Source organism: Bos javanicus, chromosome 13 (assembly GCF_032452875.1).
Source record: "Bos javanicus breed banteng chromosome 13, ARS-OSU_banteng_1.0, whole genome shotgun sequence".
Taxonomy (NCBI): domain Eukaryota; kingdom Metazoa; phylum Chordata; class Mammalia; order Artiodactyla; family Bovidae; genus Bos; species Bos javanicus.
In genome coordinates, this window is record NC_083880.1 from 35,454,704 (window position 1) to 35,476,564 (window position 21,861).

Here is a 21,861-nt window from a genome sequence, read left to right on the forward strand (position 1 = left end):
GGGCCCACAGGCTGAGACACAGTTATGGGAGGAAAACACACAGTGTGAAGTAGGGCATGATGAGGAGGCAGATGCACAGAGCCTGGACACTGGTCAGAGACTCTAAAGAACCAGGTTGAGGAAGGGACTTCATTGCGTAAAGCAGAGAGAGCCGCTGGAGGAGTTCAAGTAAGATATGATGGTGGGTTTGGAAGGACAAGGAGACCATCAGAGCCCATTACCCTTGCATATCTGATAGAGAACAAAGAACTGAAATAGGATAGTGCCAGCTTTGCTGTTGTTATGGGGCAAAGAATTTACTAACTTTGTTGCAAACTTTATTCCCAGGCTTCTTCAGCCTAGTTGGCTGTAAAGAATAAATTTTATAAACGAAAGGTGAAAAGAAGTGCAATGTCCAAGGGGCAGGAATGATAAGAGATAAATGAAGAAATGGTTAGAAAGTTGAGTTGGGAGAACTTGCAGTCGACTGGCTGTGGAGGTAAGAGAGAAGGAGTGAAGGGTAACTTCCGGGCTCTTGTTTGGTGAGGGAGTGGGTGGCAGAGCCCTGACATGGGGACACAGGAAGGGGCGCGGGTCACCACTACCAGCCTTGGAGGAGACTGCTCCAGCCTTGGCAGAACCCTCTTAGCGTGACACCAGAGTCATTAGTCATTGGTTTGGTTTGCTGGACAGATGACCAGTCAAGTTCATCCTGTTGGAATTGGGCTTTCCCTTCTTGATTTTTGTGCAAGGTGAGGATTTTGGCTGAAGGATGAGGAAGAGAATCAAGCCTTGCTCAAAAACGTGACACCATCATTTGAAAAGTTGTCAGTTTACAGCAAGTGATAGATACATGGCCCAGAGGAAATTTCGCAGAAGTTGTTATTGCCGTGTGCGGAGACTAAGCCTCACTTCACGATCAGACTGGCCTGGCGGGCTTCTCTCCCTGCTTCAGAGGAAGGGAACCCGTCTGCTGCTCTTTGAGGGTGGTCATTGACACAATGGAATATGTAGTTGGCATAACAATTTTGCTTAATGGGCTGTACACTTTTTAACACAGGCAGCTCTTCGTGTAAATATTAGTCAGGAAAGAGGTTTTTTTTGTTTGTTTTTTTTTAATGTTCAAGAGAAGCTGTTTTAGTTAAACAAAGGGCAGGGAGTTCCTTCCTGAATGGTTAAAGTCCTCCTGATTGTATTAGCAATGTGCTGAATACAAACTGCTCCTTGGCTACTTTCATGACATTTATCAGAATTCTTGTTAAATAGCATTTTCCCAAAAATGATGTGAGGAAAATCAAACAATGGAGCATACAGGTGATTAACCAGGAAAAACACAATGAATAGAAAAGTTTTTATGCTTCTTCACTTTGACATAAAGGGAAAAAATATACACTTTTCTCTTTAAAGATATAATTTGTAGGTAAAAACTCAGTTTCATTGTCACTATTATGTATGTTAACTTTTCATGCTCAATGCAATCTTTTAAAAAAGTAACATATTTTAAATAGATGCTTATATTATAGAACATTCAGACAATACAGGTAAGAACAAAGAAGAAAATACTCATCTCTCACAATTACTCCATCAGTTTTCTTTCCTTATATGAAGAGAACAGCATTCACCAGTTTGTTGCGGGGAGAACATGGTCTGTGACTGGAAGGAACATACAGATGGTTTGATCACTGGAGGCCATGAAGGATAAACTCAAATACAGACACCCAGTCTGCTGGGGGCCCCTAAGCAGAGATGAGTTGGAGGATGGAGGTGTGTCATTTTGTGCTTCAAGTTGCAATGAATGGAATCTGCACTTCCAGATTCACGGGATCAAAAGCTGAACTCTTCTATGTAAAAGAGGGGAGAGGATTCTGAGGTCTCTTTTGGGAAGGAGCAAGATGCCAAACTAGGAGGAGGAAAATAGGATCAAGAGAGGTGACTGTGGCAGGAGGGACAGGGAGATGAGAAATTTCTCAAAGCTGTAGTGTCTGGAGAGGACTTCTGGTTTAGTGTGAGATACATGGTGCATCCCGTGTCCTCTGAGATTCTTCCCCAAAACCCAGGATATTCTTCATCAGTCACTAATGCTTTTGAGGGAGTAGGTTTTTTCTTCTTTAAACATAGGATCCTTGCTACCTGGCTATTTATTATGAGTCCCTCCAGTTACTGTTTCTTTTCTTTTCCACTATGGTTTATCTCAGGATATTGAATATAGTTCCCTGTGCTATACAGTAGGACCTTATTGTTTATCCATCTTATATATAATAGTTTGCATCTGCTAACCCCAAACTCTTAATCCATCCCCCCTTCCCTCCTTCTTGGTGACCATAAGTCTGTTCTCTATGTTTGTGAGTCTGTTTCATAGACAAGTTCATTTGAGTCATATTTTAGATTTTGCATGTAAGTGATATCATATAATATTTGTCTTTCTCTGTCTGGCTTACTTCATTTGGTATGATAATTTCTAGGTCCATCCATGTTGTTACAAATGTCATTATTGCATTCTTTCTTGTGGCTGAGTAGTATTTTATTGCGTGTGTGTATACACACACACACATATATATATACACACACATACATATACATATATATATATATATATAATCACATCTTCTTTATCCATTCATTTATTGTTGGATATTTAGGCTGTTTCCATGTCTTGGTTATTGTGAATAGTACTGCTATGAATTTAGGGCTGCATGTAGCTTTTTGAATCATAGTTTTGTCTGAATATATGCCCAGGAATGGGATTGAAGGAGTAGATGGCACCCAGTTGCCTGTTTGTTGAAGGAAGTCCAAGCTAACTAGCGTTAACATTCCCTAATGCAGTGGCCAGAGAGAATCAGTCAATGCTAAACCACCTCTCCCCATTTTTCACTCCAGAATTATGTTTTGTATTTTGTCTTAAGTAGGCATTTTCTTTCTACCTAAAATGAAGAAGTAGAGTTGATCCCCACCCATTTTTCTCTTTTTCTACGTGATTGATGTGGTCAACTTCCGGAGAGTGTGACCTCAACAGAATGCACATCACTGCAAAGTGGATTTCAACTCTTGCAAAAGAGGTTGGGATTTCATGAAAGTTTGCAAGTGGTATTGGAAGAACTACTCAAAACATCTGCCAAGTCACTGACACGTGAGGACCTGGCTGCATTAGAGCAGTTGGTAATAGAAACCAACAAAGAAGACCTCAGATGCTGCATCAATGAGTGTGACTTTACTATCAAAGAATTAGGGAAGGCTCCTGGGGAAAGGGATGAAACACTTGCACTGGGCAAAAGCACCCAACTAGCTTTCTGGATTCACTGTGAAACTCAAGAGTGCAGCAAAGCACATCATAGATCTATCTAGGATTAACTCTGTTCTTTCGGAAAATTGGTGCGTGGATAGTTTTAACCTACATCATGTAGGGCTGGATTCCCTGGTGGCTCAGGTGGTAAAGAATCCACCTGCAATGCAGGAGATCTAGGTTTGATCTCTGGGTCAGGAAGTTCCTCTGGAGAAGGGAATGGCAACCGACTCCAGTATTCTTGCCTGGAGGATTCCATGGACAGAGGAGCCTGGCTGGCTACAGTCCATGGGGGTTGCAGAGTTGCACATGAACTTTGTTGGATTTATGAACAGATTATGAACGACTAGCACTTTGCTTTTGTTAAGTGTCAAATAAACTTGTTTTTGCCTTTGTTAGTTTAGTTTTCCCAGATAAAGTTTGAGTCAAACCTCATTTTCAGACTCTTGACTATAAAAATTTTAGCTCATAATAGAAAATCTAAAACATGAACGAATATAGAGGTAATTGTGTAATAACATCCCTTGTATCCATTATCCAGCTTGAACAGTTAAGTCCCCTACATACAAACCTTCAGGTTGCAAATGTTCAAATGTGTGTTCCATCAACGTCAGGCATGAGTGAAACTGCATCTCGCCCTCCGTCTCCTATTGCTGATGACCCTTCAGCTCTACCATCTCCCACCTCCTCTCCCTCCTCCAGTCAGTAACTCTTCTTGCCTGTCCACTCGATGCCAGCCCTGTGTGCCAGCTGTTGTACTCTAGTACTGTACTTCAAGGTACTGTACTGGCAGATTAAAAATGTTTTCCTTGTTTGTTTTTTATGTATTATTTGTGTGAAAAGTATTGTAAACCTATTACAGTACAGTACTGTATAGCCGAACATGTTAGTTGGGTAGGTTAACTTTGTTGGATTTATGAATAGATTAGACTTATGAACATGCTCTTGGAATGGAACTGGTTCAGTTGTAGAGGGCTTAACTGTATACATATAATACACTCACTCTACTCTCCTCATCCCCAACTCTGTATCCTCTTGCCAATGAAAAATTAATCAGTTGATCTAGGAAAGAAACAGGAAATTTTACTTGAGCCAAATACATGTATATATTTGTATGCACATATATATATATATGTGTGTGTGTGTGTGTGTGTGATCAGTCTTGTCTGACTCTTTGTGACCCCATGGACTGTAGCCTGCCAGGCTCCTCTGCCCAAGGGATTCTCCAGGCAGGAATACTGGAATGGATTGCTATTTCCTTCTCCAGGAGATCTTGACCCAGGGATCAAACCCACGTCTCCTGTGTCTCCTGTATTGGCAGGCAGATTTTTTACCACTGCACCACCATGGAGTATAAAACATGTAAATCATATCTGCACAGCTTGTAAATTTCCACCAATTTAAAATTATATTTATTAATCATACAAACCAAGAGATGCAGTATCACCAGCACCCCAGAGGCATGCTTGGGCTCACTCCAATCACTTTCCTCCCAAAGGAATGACCATCCTGACTTTTAGCACTGTACACGAGGGCCGCACAGCCAATTTTGTCCCCTCCCAGCCCACTCCACCCTCCTCCGCCCAACTCTGTATCTTCTTGCCAACAAAAAATTAATCAGGTGGCCTAGGAAAGAAATGGAAATTTTTACTTGAGCCATATTGAGGATTCTAACCCAGGAAGAGCCTCTCAGAAAGGTTTGAGAACTGTTCCACCCATTAGAGGTCAAAGCACAGTTGTCTGAGTTTTTGGAGACCGAAGGCGGCACATTGGATGACATGTGATTGACAGTTTACACAGCCCAGATCTGTAAGTACAAAGTGATGGGTCATTGCGGCCCCTATAATATGGAGGAGGAATGTTTTCTTTAAGGAGTTGTCTTGTTGGTGCTGGGAGAAGGTTGCCCTTTGCGGTTAAACAGGTATTTCTGCTGATGGGGGAGTCTGCCTGATGCATAACGCAGATACAAAATGCACAATGTGGGGAGAGAGTGGGCCAAAGGGCAGAGAAAATTCTTTCATGTTTAAATTTTTCTTGTCTTGCCATAAAAATGAATTTTATTTCATGCTACCATTTCATCTGAAAATATTTCAGTATGTAAGTCTAAAACACAGAGACCTAAAATATAAGCATGATGCCATAATAACATTTTAAAGCTTAACCATAATAACTGGCAGCAAATATCCTGAAGATAGAAATTTCCTTGCTTGTCTCATAGGCGTGTGTATTCAGTTGTGTCTGACTCTTTGCAGCCCCATGGACTGTAACCCACCAGGCTCCTCTGTCCATAGAATTTTCAGGCAAGAATACTGGAGTGGGTTGCCCTTACCTCCTCCAGGGGATCTTCCCGACCCAGGGATCAAACCCAAGTCTCTGGTGTCTCCTGCTTTGGCAGGAGAATTCTTTACCACTGCGCAACCAGGGAAGTCCTGGTTTGTCTCAAAGATTTAAGATATTGGAAGTTGCTTGAATTATGATCTAAATAAGATCCACAGGGGTTCTGAAATGTTTTTTTAACCTGAAGGTTCCCCTTCTCCCTTTCCCAGTTCCTAGCACTTTTCCCTCCTGTTTTCTCTCTTCCTCACTGAAATATTATTTTATTTTTTTGGTTGTTGAACTGGATATTTATTCTACAGAACTTCCCATGGTCTGACCTTCATCACTGCATGCTGTGGTGGTGTTTATTACCTCTTTCTGTCTCATTTTGATTCTGTAACTTGGTAGTTGTTGGGTTTGATCCGATTCAATTTTGATATTTTGGCAAGAATCCTTCATAGGTGGAGTGGAGTTCTTCTAGACACACAAGGCTGGTTGTCTCCTAGTTGTGATGTTTGCAGCCATAGATTATCATTGTTTAGACCCACTGTCATTATGGATTTGTAAAATGGTAATATTCTATTATTTCTTTTTCATTTATTAGACATAATGCTTCTAAAAAGAGAAAATTACCCTGAGGGTCAGTTTATATAGGAAATGAAGAATAAACGCTCAATTTTTACCTTTTTATTTACAGCAAAATAAAAATGAGTTGGTGGCCTACTACCTTTGACAGGTGACTTTTGATTCCTGGGTCGGGAAGATATCCTGGAGAAGGGAGCGGCTATCCGTTCCAGTATTATTGCCTAGAGAATTCCATAGACAGAGGAGCCTGGTGGGCTGCAGTCCATGGGATCTCAAAGCCTTGGATACAACTGAGTGACTAACATTTGCACTTTCCCTTTTCATGAACTCTTGTCATGCTTTGAAACATTTTTTAAAAATGTAAACCTACTTAAAAATTAAAAAAATTTTTTTCCGATGTTGGGGGTCAAAAAGGGAGGGGGCGCCAACCTACAATATGTCTTGCCAACCTCTTAGAGACCTTGGCACTGGAATCCATCTTGGCTAAAAGATGTGCACATACATCAGGAAGGACTTTGAGTCAGATCAGAAATGCGCAACGAGCAAGATGATTGGCCAGAGGGAACCTAGAGAGCTGCCCTACAGAGACAATACAAGCCATCCTAAAAGCACGACGTCCTCCAAGCCCACTCATCCGCATGTACTTTCTCCTGATAAACACTTAACCTGTTACACTACTCAGTCTTTTAGTTGAATTTTTAAATCCTTTTTATTTTAGATTGGAGTAGAGGTGATTACTCTTGCCTGGAAAATCCCATGGATGGAGGAGCCTGGTAGGCTGAAGTCTATGGGGTTGCAAAGAGTCGGACACGACTGAGTGACTTCACTTTCACTTTTCACTTTCATGCACTGGAGAAGGAAATGGCAACCCACTCCAGTGTTCTTGCCTGGAGAATCCCAGGGACGGGGGAGCCTGGTGGGCTGCCGTCTATGGGGTTGCACAGAGTCGGACACGACTGAAGTGACTTAGCAGCAGCAGCAGCAGCAGAGGTGATTAACCATGTTTCAGGTGTATAGCAAGTGATTCAATTATACATATACATGCATCTATTCTTTTTCAAATTATTTTTCCATTTAGGTTCTTACATAATATTGAGCAGAGTTCCCGGTGCTACACAGTAAGTCCTTATTTTAAATATAGCAGTGTGTACATGTCCATCCCCAAATCCTGATCTATCTCTTCTCCCCCACCCTTCCCTCAGGTAATCGTAAATTTGTTCTCTAAGTCTGTGAGTCTATTTCTGTTTGTAAATAAGCCAAGGGATCTATGTTGAATTTTTTTTCTCCAAAGAAGACAAGGACCAGGGAGAGACTTACATCACACCCAGAGGCCCTCATCGACTAGTGGCTAGGATTTGGCACTCTAAGTGCCACAGTCTGGGCTTGATTCCAAGATAGGGAACTGAGATCCGGATTTGAGCTGCTGTACCCCAAGCCCCACCCATCAATCAGAACTAGCTTGCAAGGCAGAGCAGCTGGAAGGCTTTGAATGGATGTTTCCGATTCTCTGTCAATATGAAGATTTGAATCTCAAAGGTGGGCTTCCTGTGCCTCCCCTTTCTCTGGCAGGAGACCACCCCCTGCCAGAGAAAGTGATGGGGAAATGTTTGTAGAAGAGAGACTTCATTGAGATTTCATTTTCAAAAAGACTATGATTTACTGAGCTTGGACGATGTGCTTTTATTCATTACCCACTTATCTCTGGATATCACCTGGGTTTGATCCCTGGTCGAGAAGATCCTTTGGAGAAGGGAATGGCAATCCACTCCAGTATTCTTGACTGGAGAATCCCATGGATAGAGAAGCCTTTGTGGGCTACAGTCCAGGGGGTCACAAAGGGTCAGACACGACTGAGTAACTAACACACACCCACTTATCTCAGAAACATTGTGATGATATGAACTCAGATCCCTTTTTATAGAAGAAGAAAATGAGGTTAGCAAAGCCAGAAGCTCATCGGGACCACCTGGCTTGTCAGAAGCCCACAGGGCCTCTCATCTGTCTGTGTGGCTTCTAGGCAAAGTGGTTTCATATCCCCCTGTTCACAGCCCTCTGTGCTGGGCTTTCTGGGGCACAGAGCCCTGCCTGCTCCACAAGACACCTGCGACACCCTTTGAGGACCACATTTCAGGCTTCCTCTTGACATGATACCTCTCCCACCTCCCTCCCCCCAAGAAAGGAGGCCTTCTAGGACCCTCTACGTAAAATGGCAGCCCCCACTTCCTTGTCCTGCCCCCTTTCCTGGTTTTGCATTAGTGCTTTCTTCTATATAAATATTTTGCATATTTATTGTGTTTGTTGCTTGCCTGTCTCCCCATTAGAATTTATGCTCCACGGGAGCAGGGATTTCGGCCTGTTTTGTCCACTGCTGTGTCTCTGTGTAGAATAGTCTCTCAGAGTGCACGCAGAGCTGTGTACCCAGGGCTCCGGGTTGTCTGCTACCTGTGTGGGTTGGAGATGCGTCTAACCTTCAGGTGGACTCCCCATCAGCATTTTATCACGGTGATGCCTTCGGGGCCCGAATGATCTGCATTTCCCGGTTCCTACCAGGAGGTGGCAGTGTACTCGCTCAGCCGGAACCGGCTCTGCTGAGGTTTCCCTGATGCAGCAGCGGCTTGGTGCCTCTGGCCCAGGACTGCCCCCATTGCTGCTGCTGCTGCTGCTAAGTCACTTCAGTCGTGTCCGACTCTGTGCGACCCCATAGACGGCAGCCCATCAGGCTCCGCCGTCCCTGGGAGTCTCCAGGCAAACACACTGGAGTGGGTTGCCATTCTCTTCTCCAATGCGTGAAAGTGAAAAGTGAAAGTGAACTCGCTCAGTCGTGTCCGACCCCTCAGCGACCCCATGGACTACAGCCTTCCAGGCTCCTCTGTCCATGGGATTTTCCAGGCAAGAGTACTGGAGAGAGAATTCTCTGTCGATCTACGCCTGAAAGACCTGTCATAAAACCAGATGAAAAGCCCTTCTCTATTTATCCTGCTGAAGTCAGAACAAATCGTTAGTAACACTTAAACATAGATCACGGGGCCTGGTCAAGTATACATTGAAATTACCTGCAAGAAATTCTTGGGGGGCACTTTCATTTATCTTGGGATGTTTCTTCGTTGTGATTGTTTAAATATCTCCCCTCCCCCACCTTCCCAAACACCTCTATGCCAGTTGTTTACTGAGCTAAATTGAACAACTATTTCTTATGTGCCAGACAATTTGGGGAAAACATAGAAATTTTCTTTTGGGAAAATGTTCTTTGTTAAAAATTAAAAAGCAGAAAAATAGGAGCACAGTTCATGTAGCTTTCAACATGAGTAAATATATTTTGATGCTACTGCTGCTGCTGCTAAGTTGTTTCAGTTGTGTCTGACCCTGTGCGACCCCACAAGAGGGCAGCCCCCAGGCTGCCCCGTCCCTGGGATTCTCCAGGCAAGAACACTGGAGTGGGTTGCCATTTCCTTCTCCAATGCATGAAAGTGAAAAGTGAAAGTGAAGTTGCTCAGTCGTGTCCAACTCTTAGTGACCCCATGGACTGTAGCCTACCAGGCTCCTCCATCCATGGGATTTTCCAGGCAAGAGTACTGGAGTGGGATGCTAGGCATGTTTAATAATCATGCAAGAAGTATTACAGATTAAAGAGCAAGACAATTTAATAAACATTTCTTGGGCACCTCCTGTGTGTCTGGCACTAAGTTCAGTTCAGGGAAATAAAATATGAATCAAAAAAGGTCATTGCTTCCAAGGAACCTAATCCCTAGTGAGAGTCAAAGATATTTGTACAATAAATTATGATACAAACAGAATAAAATATATGATAAAAAAATAAACTGAAAGTGTTCATAGACTATTCACCAAGATTTTTTCTTTTTTTTTCCGTGCAGTCATGTCTGACTCTTTGTGACCCCATGGAATTCTCCAGGCCAGAATACCGGAGTGGGTAGGGAATCTTCCCAACCCAGGGATCAAACCCAGGTCTCTCACATTGCAGGCAGATTCTTTACCAGCTGAGCCACATGGAAAGCCCAAGAATACTGGAATGGGTAGCCTATCCCTTCTCTAGGGGATCTTCCAGACCAAGGAATTGAAAGTCATCTCTCAAAGATACTACGGGACCAACTCATTTTTATTATGCTGTAAATAACAAGGTAAAACTTGAGCATTTATTCTGTATTTTCTGTATAAAGCAGAGTCTCCTGCATTACAGGTTGATTCTTTACCAGCTGAGCAATGAGGGAAGCTCGTTCACCAGGATAGACTGTATATATTCTGAGTCATACAGAGACTTCACTTCAGGTGAAAGAATAAACTTGGATCTGTTACAACTGATTGCTATAAGAAAAACTAGTTCCTCATTGATATCAAAAGGTGTTATGTCATTAAAAACTTTGGTATGAATACAGTGATAAAATTAAAAACAGAAAAATTAGGATCTAAAAGAAAGTACTTAAGGATTCCAAGGCTAAAGTGTATGTGTGTTTTGTGAGTCAATCAACTCCCAAAGAAGTCTATCAATAATAGATAGATGATGTTTTGCTGATGTTTTGATGATGGTATTTATGTAAATCTACAGTTATATATGTGGAGTTAATAAATAAATAAATATTGATTAAAAATAAAGTTGATACCAGCAATGTTGCACAGGAATGTAGAAGCTGGAAGAAATAATTTTGGTCAGGGAAATCAGAGAAGACTTCCTGGAAGAGGTGGCTTTTACACCATCCCTTGAAAGATGAGCAGGACTTTGGTAGAATGAGAATGGGAAAGAAGTGTATTCCAAGCTAAGACACAGGCAAAACCAGAAGCCCAGAAGTGTGATCATTTCGTGCTCTTGTGTATTTGGAGTGTGGGGCTGGGGTTAAATGTGGATTGTGTGGATCTAGGAATGTCCAGTTCCTAAACAGGCAGGAAGCCCAAAAAGGAAGAAAGAATAAAGGGGAAAAAAAGGGTCAAGGTCTGGCAAATAGATGCTTACTGTGGATTATGAGAACCAAGAAGTAAATCAGAACGTGTGACAGCAGTGGCCCTCTTCCCACCTCCCAGTTCTTCCCATTTAAACAAAAATTCTTCCTTTACTTATTTTCGGCTGTGCTGGGTCTTTGTTGCCACACAGGCTTTTCTGTGGTTGCGGCAAGTGGGGGCTGCCCTCTAGTTGCGGTGTGTGGGCTCCTCACTGCGGTGGTCTCTCTTGTTTTGGAGCACGGGCTCTAGGGCGTGTGGGCTTCAGTAGTTCTGGCACATGAGATTCGTTGCCCTGCAGCATGTGAGATCTTCCTGGGAGAGGGATCAAACCTGTGTCCCCTGCATTGGCAGGCAGAGTCTTAACCACTGGACTGCCAGGGAAGTCCTCCCTTCTTATTCCAGTTTTACTGGAAGAATAAAATGGAAATAGCAAAATATTATCCCTTCTTCTTCCACCTCTTGACTGTCTGGAAAGAGTAGTTAATAACTAAAACTACAGGCAATGTTCTGTTGTTTGGATGTACAGTTTATCTCTCCATTCCCCTACTAGAGGGCATCTTGATTTCTTTCAAGATTTTAAAATTATGAATAAAAGTAGTATAAACATTCATGTTCAGGTTTTTGTGTGGACATAAAAGTTCAGCCCTTCTGGGTAAATACCAAGGAGTTTGATTGCTGGATTGTATTGTAAGAGTACGTTAAGCTTTGTAAGAAACTGCCAACTGACTTCTCAAGTGTCTGTACTATTTTGCATTTTCACCAGCAATGAATGATAGTTCCTCTTGCTCTGCATCCTCACCAGCATGTCAGCATTTTGAATTTTGGCCATTCTAATAGGTGTGTAGTGGTATTTCACTATTGTTTTCATTTGCAATTCCCTGATGACATAAGGTGTTGAACAATTTTTCATATATTTATTTGCCACTTATCTCTCTTTGGTAAGCTATATGTTCAAGTCTTTTATCTTTTTTAAAATTAAGGGTTTTTTTTTAATTGTCGATTTTTAAGTATTCTGTATATATTTTGGATAATAGTCATTTATCAGAGATGTCTTTTACAAATACATTATCTCAGTCTACAGATAGTCTTTTTCTTTTGACAGTGTTTTTCTCAGAGCAGTTTTTAATTTTAACGAGGTCCTGCTAACCAATTATTTATTTCATGGATTGGGCTTTTGGTGTTATATCTAAAAAATCATCAGCTTAACCAGAGTTATTTAGATTTTCTCCTACTTTTATAATTTTGCATTTTAAATATAGATCTGTGCATGAGAACAGACTTGTGGTTGCCAAGGGGGAGGGGGTGATGGTTTGGAAGTTTGGGGGTAACGGATGCAAACTCTTATATGTAGAATGGATAAGCAACACATTTCTACTGTATAGCATAGGGAATTATATTCAATACCCCATGATAAGCCATACTAGAGAATAATATGAAAATGAATGTATATTTATGTATAATTGAGTCACTTTGCTATACAATAGAAATTAACACAAAGTTGTAAATCAACTGTACTTGAATAAAAAATAAACAGAGGTATATGATCCATTTGGATTAATTTTTGTGAAGTGTGTGAGGGTGTGACAGAGATCTAGATTCATATTTTTGCACTTGAATGTCCAATTTTTCTAGCAACATTTGTTGAAAAGATTGTGTTTGTCTGTACTGCTCAATACATGAATGTGGGTCTATTTCTGGGCTCTCAGTTCTGTCCCATTGATCTATTTGTCTGTGTCTTGAATTCAAGTAGCTACCATCCTTCAACTTTGTTCTCCTTCAGTATTTGGTTGGCTATTCTGAATCCTTTGCTTCTCCATACAAAGTTTAGAATCAAGTTGTCAATATCCATAAGATAACTCTCTGAGATTTTTATTGGGATTGCATTCAATCTTTAGACCAAGTTGGGAAGAATAGACATCTTGACAGCATTGACTCTTTTTGTTCATGAACATGGAATATTTCTCCAGTTATTTAGTTATTCTTTGGCCTGTTTAATCGGAGTTTTGTAGTGTTTTCAAATAGATTTTGTATGTATTGCTATATTTATACCTAAGTATTTCATTTTTAGATGCTAATGTAAATGGTATTGTGTTTTTAAATTCAAATTTGATTTGTTCATTACTGGTATGTAGAAACTGACTTTTATATATCAATCTTACATCCTTCGGCTTCGCTGTAACTATTTGTTAGTCTAAGGAATTTGCTGTTGTTGACTCCTTTGGGATATATAGACAATCCTGTCATCTACAAAGACTGTTGTTTTCCTTCCCTGTCCAGTCCATACACTTTTTGTTTCTCTTTCTTGTCTTATTGCACTGGCCAGAATTCTAGTATGATGTTGAAAAGGAGTAATGAGAAGGGATACCCTTTTCTTGTCTCTGGTGGAGCCATTTTTAAGATTTCATTTTTATACTGTTCATTGCAAATGTATAGAAATACACTTGATTTTTGTATACTGGTCTTGTATCCTGACCACTCCATATGCAGTCTTCACATTTATCATTTTAATGGTTGCACACGATTTCATCAAGTAATACCCTATAATTTCCTTAATCTTCTCAACCGGTTAGATTTATATGCTGTTTATAAGGTTCTTACGTTTATAAACACTCCTGCTGGAAATAATTTTGCACATTCAACTATTTTCTTTGTAATTATTTCTTTAGACTAAAGGGTTAAAGGGAATGGATATTTTGTATGTTTCAAATTTTTATTGCCAAATTGGCCTTCAATGGAGTGTTAAAGCCTGAAGCTGATGCATACATGTGCTTATTACCTACAGCTCATCTAGCATCTCATGACAGCTTATCCAGTCTACCACAGTACAGCTGTTTTGTGAGATCACCAAAATATGAATAAGTTAGAAGGAACAGATGGCCCTTTGGCATGATGGTGTCCTGTTTTGTGTTGCGTCACTTTGACTTCCTTTAACTGTCGCCATTAATTCTCTTGTAGACATGCACAAGGCTACTGACTTGGTGAGAAAGGTGGGTATAAGCCTTTGGGAATCACCATCACTCCCATCAGAGCTAGAAACACGTCTTGGAGCACCCGCCCCGTTGATGGTAAGTTGGTATCATCCTCTGCGTTGCACAAAGCAAATGACTGTCATCAAAATCATCAACATGGATGGTGCTTATCCCTCGCTCACTATGTACAGGGAACTGTGTTATGCGCCTAACATCTCCTTTAGTCTTCACAACCCTGTGAGGTAGGTAATGTTAATATTCCCATTTCATAGGTGAGTTAACTAAGTCTTTGAGAGAGTAAATAACCATTCAAGCTCTCTCCAGTAATAAGTATTGAACCAAGGGTTGAAGGTAGGTTTGTGTGGTCAGCGTCCTTGCACTAAAGCATCATGACGTATCTGAGAAACTGAAAGACTGTGCTTTGCAGAGACAATAGCAATAGTTTTATAAAGATACTAACATCTAAATCATTTGCTCCACCTCAAAAATAGCTCTGAGACATCACAGCACTGCAATGAAATGTTTAACCACCAAGTAAACAGCTTCAGACCAGCAGATGAAATAATTTGATTGTCCAGTTAACTTTCAGGGAAACTGGCCAGGTCTGCCTGTGGTCCACTCTGGCCATACGAGCTGGCCTTGCTGTTCACAAGTTCTGCACCTGTTTGGTATGCTAAGTCACTTCAGTCGTGTTCGACTCTGTGTGACCCCATAGACGGCAGCCCACCAGGCTCCCCTGTCCCTGGGATTCTCCAGGCAAGAACACTGGAGTGGGTTGCCATTTCCTTCTCCAGTGCAGGAAAGTGAAAAGTGAAAGTGAAGTCACTCAGTCATGTCTGACCCTCAGCGACCCAATGGACTGCAGCCCCCCAGGCTCCTCTGTCCATGGAATTTTCCAGGCAAGAGTACTGGAGTGGGGTGCCATTCTGCTTTCAAACCCTTCCTTTCCTTGTGCCAGCTCCCTCACAGATATGAAAATAATAGCTTTCTAGTAGGCTCCAAAACCTCCTGCTTTTCTTATAAGATGTGGAAATGATAAGACCATGCAGAAAAGTTGATGAAACTAGCGCTGAAATTTAGTAATGTTTCTAAAAATAGAGCTCTGAAAGATTTAACATTATAAGTCACTGTGATCCCCAGAGAAAAAGCGATGGTGGTGGAGGTGTCTTCCAGTAAGTGTGAAAGTGTTTTTTTCTTACCCCCTCAAGAACATTTTCCTTTGTAATGTGGGGTCGCCTGGCATTTTTCAAAGGACACAGATAGTGCTAGTGAATTCAGATGACAGTGAAGTTGTGGGGGGGTGGGGACCCTGGGGCAGTGACGGCAGGAACTTAGGATCAGGTCCTGACTCTGTTGGGTGACCTTGGACAGATCATGAGCCTCTGGGTTTAGTTTGCTTGTATGTGAAATAGGAGGTCACAATACCTTGCATCACAGAACTGCTGTGAAAAACAGCTCTAAGTGAGATACTATTTGGAAAAGAACTTTGGAAATAACAGAATTACCCAAATGTCAAGTAGCGGTTGCACCACCCACTTTCAGCTTGTTTGAGTTGAGAGAGATTCAATCAGCTGAAGTGCCAGGGGCAAAGATCCTGTGTTTAATTTGATTTTCTGATATTTTCCAAGATTCAGTTAAAAGTTCTTACTGACACAAACCTTCTTAGAGATTTTTCCAAGCTTCACGTGGCCTCTTGCTTGTTTTATCCTTCTCCACCATGCTGAACGAACTTCCTCTTTAGTTAACGTGGTGTCTACCAGGTTTCTCTTTCATGAAGTTTCAAATTTCTCCTTTCTGATTAAAAAGTAATTTGTGGGGAGATACTTTGAGACTGCATAAGTATCCTGTTCCTATCAAGCCTTAACCGTTTGTTTTAATGGATTCTGATTCCCTTGTTCCTTCTACATCCCTTGGTGACTCTACTATAAGAAAGGGCTATCTCTTTCCCCCATTTATTATTATTATTTTTTATTGTGTGTGTGTGCTCAGTTGTGTCTAACTCTTTGTGGCCCCATGGACTGCAGCCTGCCAGGCTCCTCTGCCTGTCAGGCTCTTCTGTCCTTGGAACTTTCCAGGCAAGAATATTGGAGTGGGTTGCCGTTTCCTACTCTAGGGGATCTTCCCAACCCAGAGATGGAACCCACATCTCTGGCATCTCCTGCATTGTCAGGTGGATTCTTTACCAGTAGTGCTACTTGGGAAGCCCATTTTGTTTATGAAAACTCACAAACTCATGGATTGTCATTCAGTGCAATGGGGCATAATCTATCATTATGATTACTTTGATGGTCAGTTGTCTCCACTTTGATCAGAGGCAGGGGTTTAAGGGTGGCCAAGATTGTTTTTGGAGAAGGCAATGGCACCCCACTCCAGTACTCTTGCCTGGAAAATCCCATGGATGGAGCCTGGTAGGCTGCAGTCCATGGGGTCGCTAAGAGTCGGACACGACTGAGTGACTTCACTTTCACTTTTCACTTTCATGCATTGGAGAAGGAAATGGCAACCCACTCCAGTGTTCTTGCCTGGAGAATCTCAGGGACTGGGGAGCCTGATGGGCTGCGGTCTATGGGGTTGCACAGAGTCAGACACGACTGAAATGACTTAGCAGCAGCAGCAGGATTGTTTTAATCAGGTATGGTGGGATGTACAGATATGACAATGACTATCATGAAAGGAGACCTGTGTCTTCCTCATGGATCCCTAGACATGGGAGGATGCTCACGAGACCATGTGGGGAAGCACCATACAGGGCCAGTCAGGAGACAGAGGAAGTGGGGGGAGAATGTGGGAGCCTTTATTATCATTTCCACAGGAAGGAATGGGTGAGGTGCGGTGGGTAGGGTCAGGATGGGCTGGTTTCACCCTTTCAGCAGGCTCTGAGCCCCAAGGACTGCCCTTCCTTGTCGAGAGCCTGGCCTTGGGGTGATTCAGGCAGGAGAATAGGGACCCTGACGCTGAGAGCCCAATAGAGGATGTGGTTGGGGTATGGGCTCCAGAATGGTTGATTTGCATAAGAAATGGTTGATTTTCATATGATTGCATATGAAAAACAGGCTCTGGAGGAGTTATTGACTATCTCTAGGAATTAGCTAACCCTGGGAGGGACAGTCCCTCCAAAGTCAGCAAGGCCACAGATGTCAGTGCACCAACTACAGAAACAGGGAAATGGCTCTTACAGGGAATCCCAAGCTAGCATCTATATCCTTTTGACATATCCCTGCCATTCTCTTGAGTTTTCCTTATTTTCTGGCACAAGAAGTCTGCCCTTCTTGTTTTGATATGAAGATCCATTTTGTCTGGCTTGTGAGCTTAGAATTGTTTTAACTTTCAAAAATCCAAAAGGAGAAAAACCAACAACCCTTAATTTCAAGTCCGTGTTGTTGTGTCACTCAGTTGTGTCCAACTCTTCTCAACACGATGGACTGCAGCACACCAGGCTTCCCTGTCCTCCACTACCTCCTGGAGTTTGCTCAGACTCATTGAGTTGGTGATGCCATCCAACCATCTCAAGCTCCTAAAGGATTTCTAAATTCTGGCAACTGTGGGTTGGAGGTAGGCAGTCTTGTCTCCTCTGAGGATGTGGGTCTCGGACGCCAGAGAAAGGATCTAGGAAAAACTATGGGAGCATTAAGTCTCTGTGATCCTGTGTTTTCCTCATGGGTCGCCTCATTATTTCATCTATAGGGCATCTTAGGGAGCAAACTGGTTCTACTCCACTGGGTCTGGACCTAGTCTTTTCTTGGGAGTTTGGGTAAAGTCGTATTTAGGTCTGGAGATGTTGACCTACTGGATAGGACACTGGTTCATTAGACTGTGTTTGCGGGGAGCCCTCAAAGTGGGGAAGCAATTATAGTATATTAACACATGTATATGGAATCTAGAAAGATGGTTCTGATGAACCTGTTTGCAAGGGCAGCCATGGAGACACGGACATAGAGACCAGACCTTGGAACACGGCAGGGGTGGGGGGAGGAAGGAGCGGGCGGGATGTGAGGAGAGCGTAACATGGAAATGTACACTCCATATGTAAAATAGATAGCCAGTGGGAATTTGCTGTGTGACTCAGGGAGCTCAAACCTGGGCTCTCTAACAATCTAGAGGGGATGGATGGGGAGGGAGGTGAGAGGGAGGTTCAAGAGGGAGGGGACACATGTATACCTATGGCTGATTCACGCTGATGCTTGGCAGAAACCAACACAATGTTGTAGGACAATCATCCTTCAATTAAAAATAAATAAATTAAATTATATATTAAAAAAGGAGGGAGGGGGGAACCAGTACTGAGATCTAATGTGAAAGCGACAGCCATTGAGCTAGACCCGAGATCACATCAATTATGGGTGGACAGCCTGACTTCTTGTTTCTCCAAGTATGGAGCACAGACCAGCAACCCTGGCACCCTCCAGAAACTTGGTAGAAATGCAGACTCTTGGGCTCTGCCCCAGACTTGCTGAATCAGAATCCTTGTTTGAACATGATCCTGGAGGTTCCTGGGTGTCTTACAGTTTGAGGAACACTACTCCAACAGCCCAAACTACTGATCTAGAGCTTTGGGAGTGACAGGAGAGTGAGTCTGTTCTGACAACCAGGTGAAGAAACCCAGCAGAACCTTTGAATCTTTCCACCTGGCTTCAGAAGGGTCCCCAGCACCAAGAGCAGAGGAAGAATGGAGGGGAAATGAAAGAACTATCATTCTGTGTCATGTGGAGTCTGTTCAAGGTGCTGGGCACTTTGTTTTCTTAAAATAGATTCCTATAAAACCACATACAATCCTGTTCATAAAAGCATGTGGGGATAGGATTAGTGCTCTTAGAGAATAGACCCCAGAGAGCTGCCTGCCCCTGCCACCACTTGAAGACACAGCAGGAGATTCCATCTAGGAACCAGGAAGCTGGTCCTTGCTAGACCCCCAATCTGCTGACACATTGACCTCGGACTGCCCAGCCCTGAGGACCGTGAGAAACAGATGCTTGTTTAAGTCGCCAGTTTGCCATTCTTTTGTTATAACAGCCCAAGGTAGATTGCGCATCTCACCTGCAACACAGTCGTGTTTCTGGAGGCCAGTGGTGGTGGCCATTGAGGCAGGACCTCCTCCCTGGGCCTCACCCATGTACAGTGGGGAAGATGTCTGTAAAATCAAACCACCTCTCTCTTCTTCCAGATGAAAGTTTCTCAGTCATGTCTGACTCTTTGCCACCCCATGGACTGTAGCCCACTAGGCTCCGCTGTCCATGGAATTCTCCAGCGAGAATACTAGAGTGGGTGGCTATGCCCTTCTCCAGGGGATCTTCCCAACCCATGGATCAAACCCAGCTCTCCCACATTGCAGGCAGATTCTTTACTGTTTGAATCACCAGGGAAGCCCTTCTTCCAGAGCCTTAGGACAAATCATGCCTTTGGGGCCAGACAGTGGACATCCTCACCAGGCGATTTGGCCCTGGGGAAGCTTGGTGAGGGATTAGCTTTTGGAAACTTCTTCTCATTTGTCTAGGCTGAGATCCCTTTTAACAATTGGGTCACCCAACCCAAGTATAATTTGTACGAGTCAGAAAAACCCTTGGTGTCCCCCAACTCATGAAGTACACCTGCTTTGCAAAAACAGCTTCATCGTTCTTAGGTTGTGGAGATTCCATCTTTCCTGCTAAACCCATGTTTGTCTCACTCTCCCCACCAGGGCCCCTGCCTCCCCGTGCTATGTCATCTGCTTCCACCTGCCAGTCTCACAGGATGCTGTCCCCTCTGCAGCACGCATGGCTCAGTTCTGCAAGTCTGTGGTTTCCCACCACTACCCAAGAGGAAAAGGAACAGGGTCCGGCAGACGACACTTCACCCCACATCCACTTGGTCTGTTCTGTCCAGTGGACTTTCCACAAAACTTTGGCTTGTTTTTCTTTCAGTTTCCCTGTCTACCAGCCAGGGCTCCTTCATGACCTTGTAGCATGGATTCCTGCTCGCCTTAATGGGTCTTTGTGAAACACAATACAGAACAAGAATTCTTCCATTTATCCTGCATTCTTTCTCTGCTCTTAGCACTGGTGAACTTTCTGAAGCCGGGTGGAAAGATTCAAAAGTTCTACTGGATTTCTTCACCAGGTTGTCAGAAATGGAAACTTCTGGGTGGACCCGGGTGCTCTTGTTAGTTTTTGAAACTCTAGTAAATTCCAGCGTGCCCCTGCCTTCCTGGCCGTGATGGCAGCAAGGACTCTTATCTAGATTCCAGGGGCCATGAAGCCAGAGATGGATCTAGAAGGTAGAAGGATGGTCTAGGGAGTTACAAAAAGCAGATATCCTGGAGCAGTGATACAGGTGGGGCATGGAGCCTTTGGAGCCCGGGCATGGAGCTCTGCGTAGGGGATGGAGGGGGAAACATCTGCCCTGGCTGCCCCAGGGGTCTTTCTCAGCTGGGGAGGGAGCGGGTGGTTCCCTGGGGCCCGAGCTGGAGGGAAGGTAAGTTCAGGTTAGTGGGGAGTGCTAGGGGACTCCCCTGCGGGCTGCACTCAAAGCTGGCTGCTGCTTTGTTATTTTCATTCATTGGTTTTGTTTTAGATTCCACGGAATAGAAACAGACTCACAGATGCAGAGAACAAACTAGTGGTTTTCCCAGGGGAGGTGGGGAAAGGGGCTGATCAGGGAGGGGGATTTAGAGGTAAAGCTGCTGTGCTGTGCTTCGCTTAGTCACTCAGTCGCGTCCGACTCTTTGTGACCCCATGGACTGTAGCCCACAGGCTCCTCTGTCTGTGGGAATTCTCCAGGCAAGAATACTGGAGTGGGTTGTCATGCCCTCCTACAAACTACTAGGTATAAAATAAATAGGTAACAAACAAGTAATGTACAGCACAGGGAATATAGCCAATATTGTATAACTGTATTTGAGGTATATAATCTATAAAAATATCAAATCACTATATTGTATACTTGAAACTATGTAACATTATAAATCAACTAGGCTTCAATTACAAAATAGGAAAAACTGGTTGTTGCTGGGAACCAGGCCTGATGCCAGAGGTGCCTTGAGAGGGGTCCCTGCAGCCTCTGGGACCCTTGCAGAGAAGGGCTGGCTCCTGGGAGTACATGTGGCAGGGGGCACAGCCCAGGAGACCCCTGAGGGCTGAAGGCTGGGAATACCAGTTGTGACAGGGGCTAATCAGACCCAGAGCCCCTGTTTGATAATAGGGTACTTGTTAAAAACTCTTTTTCTATCTCAAAATGAATGGTTAATAGAACCTCCTTCACTCGAAGCTCATTTTTATGTCTACAAGATGGATGATACCATGGATGGTATCAATGCCCCTCTGCTCAAAGCCACCAGGAATTCACCTGCTCCCACGTGGATGGACAGAGGTACTTAGTGTGGGTGACTCATTGACTGTAGTGTAGACTCAACGTGATTAATGAGATTTTACAAAATTGTCAACAACTCTTAGCAAAGTAAAAAATAGCACAGAAAACTATCTTCCTTTGATTAGCAACAACATGTACTAGAACATCCAGAGTATTTGTAACCATGTGGAAAATGCTCGCACTTGTGTGTGAAATGGAATTATGTTCCGGGCTGGGCAATGCTGGGTTTGTCAGCTTCATGAATGTTCAGTTATTTGACAACCATACAGGGCCATGGGGTGATTTTAATGTCGAGGGGCTGAAGGGAGCAAAATAGTGTCTGGTACCCTAGACCATCATTTTTCATTACTGCTTCCCCTGTTGTTATGACAACCCCACCATCCCACCGCAGGGAGGAGGGGAGAGAGGGGCCATATTTTGTTGATCAGCTCTAGGAACCAA